The sequence below is a fragment of the Myotis nattereri genome, assembly GCF_964212035.1.
Source record: "Myotis nattereri genome assembly, chromosome: 3".
In the NCBI taxonomy this organism is placed as follows: domain Eukaryota; kingdom Metazoa; phylum Chordata; class Mammalia; order Chiroptera; family Vespertilionidae; genus Myotis; species Myotis nattereri.
Window position 1 is genome coordinate 197,352,572 of NC_138077.1, and position 3,832 is coordinate 197,356,403.

Sequence of the window (3,832 nt, forward strand, 5' to 3'; positions counted from 1 at the left end):
GCCCGGTGGCAGGTCACTGCTCTCCTGGGCCTGCCAGGCACAGCTCAACACCTCAGGGCTGCCTTCCGTCTGGGCTGGGGCAGGGGAGGCCCCGCTGAGCTAGGAGCTGGGACAGGGCTGAGCTGAGGACAGAAACAGTCGCAGCAGCTGTCGGTCGACTCAGCCAGACCCCGCTCCGGGGAAGGACACAGGACGGTCCAGCTCTTTGTTTAAACCTGAAACTTGGCCGAGCTGTGGGTTTATTTTTACCTCCAGGCATGTGGGTGAAGAGGGAAGTTCCGGTGATGCTCTGGCTTAACAAAGAAAACTTGTAACTTCCTTTGAGGCACAGAGAGGCCTGCTGACATGTGCGTGCGCCACTGCGGCAAATCATTACACAAGACAAACAGCCTGAAGGACGGACTGCCTTGATTAAAGATGCCTTTCTTGGAGATGCACATCACTCCTGAAGCCAGTGGGCTTTGAAAGCCTCCTTGGTCAGAAGCAACCATTAGGACAGTGATGGCGAACCTATGACACGCGTGTCAGAGGTGACACGCGAACTCACTTTTTTGGTTGATTTTTCTTTGTTAAATGGCATTTAAATATACAAAATAAATATCAAAAGTATACATCTTTGTTGTACTATGGTTGCAAATATCAAAAAATTTCTATATGTGACACGGCACCAGAGTTAAGTTAGGGTTTTTCAAAATGCTGACACGCCGAGCTCAAAAGGTTCGCCATCACTGCGTTAGGAGGACAGTTTCATAAGCAATTCCACTCCGCCTGGCTGTGACCTTGGAGATGGGGAGCATATCCTCCCAATTATCTTGAGAACTTCGGGAGGTCTGAAGTTTCCAAAGGTCCACCACTTAAGAAAGAGAGTTTAAAAAGTGGTCCAGAGGAGCTCAAGGCGTGTCATTTGTAACGGAAGACGGCAGAACAGGAGTAAGGGGCACTTCCCTGCCCGCCCCCCTCCCCCCACCTCCCCGCAAGGGCATTTTCTTATTGAATACTCACAGACCATGAGATGGTTTTACCCCCACCCTACAGAGGAGGAAGCCGAGGGTCCGGAAAGTCCACAACTTGTACAAGGTCACACAGTGAGGAGGTCAAGGGCTGTGCTTGTCAGGATGGGGACTGTGGCTTCAGTGGGGTGGGCTTGGGCTCTAGCGTCAGAGGCACCTGGGTTCCACTATGGATTAGGCTGAGGAGATGTATGAGTTTGCTGTTGCTGCTGTAACAAATTAGCCACAACACAAATGTATTATCTTATGGTTCTGGAGGTCAGAAACCCAAAATGGGATTCACTGGGCTAAAATCAAGGTGTCAACAAGGCTGCAATCCTTGGGAAATACCTCCTTCCTTTTCAGGCTTCTACACGCTGCCTGTCTTCCTTGGCTTTGGGCCCCTTTCTCCCTCATCAGAGCCAGCAGGCTAGCCTCTACTGATCTCTATCTGACTGCTATTCCCACTCCCCTCTTACACTTACGGGGACCCTTTATACTACATTGGGCCCACCTGGATATTCCAAGACAGTCTCCCCATCTCAAGACCCTTTACTTAACCACACCTGCAAAGTCCTTTTGCCAGGTAAGGCAACAAATGTTCACAGGATCCAGCCATTAGGACGTGGGTGTCTTTGGCGGGGGGGGGGGGGGGGGGGGGTGGTGTCTGTATTCTGCATACCACAATGGTCTTGGCCAAGGGCCTGACCTTTGGGATAACAGCTATTCCTTTCTTCTCTTTCCTTGGAAGCGATGAAAATAAAGAGGGCTGGGCTTCCGTCCTTAGAAAGTGATGGAGGTCGCCATCAAGGGACCAGCTGTGCTGGAGGCTGGTGACCCAGCAGGAGCAAGTGATCTGTCGGAACTGTGCTTCTGGGAGGGAGACAGTGCCCAGGAGACACCACTTGCTCAGGAAGAGGCTGTCCTCACGCTCACTGGCCCCTCCTGGAGGCGTGGCCTGGGACTGCATCAGACAGATCTGGGTTTCAATCCCAGCTCTACCTCCCGCAGCCTGAGGGGGGTTGGTGGGGAGGGGAGCAGGGTGGGCCAGGAAGGGAGGAAACAAACAAGCTGAGTTTGCACATGACCTCATTTCATTGTCACCACGGTGGAGCTTCTGCCTCTGTTTTGCTGTGGAAACAACAGCTCAGAGAGATCAAGCATCTTGTCTGCGATCACACAGCTACTGTGAGATTTCTCCCCCACCAGGATTCCTAAACCGGTGATGCCCACTGCACCTCCATGGCTGCTTGCCGCACCTGCCTGCCTCCTGGCCTACGGTTGCTGTGATATTTTTCTTTGAATCAACTTACTGCTTTTTTTTTTTTTCTTTAACTTAAATGCATCTGTTTTAAAATGAGACCTTGTATTATTCCCATACATGGAAAATCACAGAATTCATGAGCTGGTTATGTGTATTTTTAAGATGCACATTAAAACGAATCTGTCGTCCCTATACCACATACCACAGTCTCACATACCAGCACTGGGTTCCAGCCTTCTCTTTGGGAACTGGCTCCAAACTGCTCCCGTTTCATCAGATCGTAACATTATCAAGAGCTATCATTTGTTTTGGTGTTACACTGTCAAGGGGCTTTCTAGCACAAGGCCCTCCTTCCTCACTTCCAGGCTCTCTGGTCCCCGTGCTCTTGGGCAAAGTAGGACTTTTCTTGCTGTGTTGGCTGCCCAGCCAGAAGGAGCCAGGATCTGAACCTGGGCCGTGAACTTTGGAGTCCACGTGCTTAACCATTACACTGTACCACCTTCCTACAATATCTCGTGTCAGCAAAGCCTACGATGAAAAATGTGCAGGCTTGAGAACGAAGTAGGGAAGGGATCTGCAGGAGCCCCGAGCTGGCAGACCCCCTTGGCCTCGGTGGCAAGCAGAAAGTTTTGGTCAAGTCCACCAGACGAGTTTTATAGACCCAGCAGAGAAACTCCTGTCCAGGGAGGGAAGCTTAGAGACCTTTCATAACCCCTCCTGAGGCAGAAATGATGGGCGGCCGTAGTGGCTAATCCCAGCTCCATGATCTCCTGTGTGGGCGGGGCTTCGTGGTAGGTCCTGCAGGGTTCTCCACCAGAAGTCTTACTTTGCCAGTGAGCTCAGCATCTGGGCAGAGCAGACTTCCTTCAGGCATCTTGCAAGTGCCCCCTATTCCCTTCCCTTATTGTAACATGGATCATTTATCATCCGAGAGGGAGTATAGATCCCAGTGTTGCTTCCCTAAAGTCATGGTTTATTAATTTCAACCTTTTCAAAGAGTGAGGTGAAAAAAAAATCCCTGATTGCATGTGATCACGGGGGCCTTGAGCCCACAAGGGGGTGGGCTGACTGAGGGTTTCCCAAATTGCTGTGAGGCCTTACTAACCCAGCCGTAGGAAGAGCCTAGCTCCAGGGCCTGACACACAGTGGGAAGATTTGCTTAGTAATTATTCTTCTGCTCGGGTTTGGACATGGCTCAGAAAGAACGCGCCTCTCTCTGAGGGTGCAGGGAGGCTGGAGGGGCAGCCTGCAGAACAGTGAGCTCTGGTTCAAGTCTCCATCCCACCACCGGCTCCTGTGTGACTGTGGACAAATCCCTTCCCATCTCTGTGCCCCAGGTTCTTCATCTGTAAAACAAGGATAATAAGAGCACCTCCTTCCAAGGGCGGAGGTGAGGACGAAAGGATTAACCCGGGCGCAGGCTTGGAGCAGGCAGGGATGAGTAGATAATAGTTACTTTTGCAGCCTGCAGACCTGGGTGTGGATTCTGCCACCAGCATGAACGACTGTGTGATTTTAGGTGAATGCCTGACCTCTCTGGACCTCTCTCTATCTGGAAATGGGCTTGGTTACAATTCCT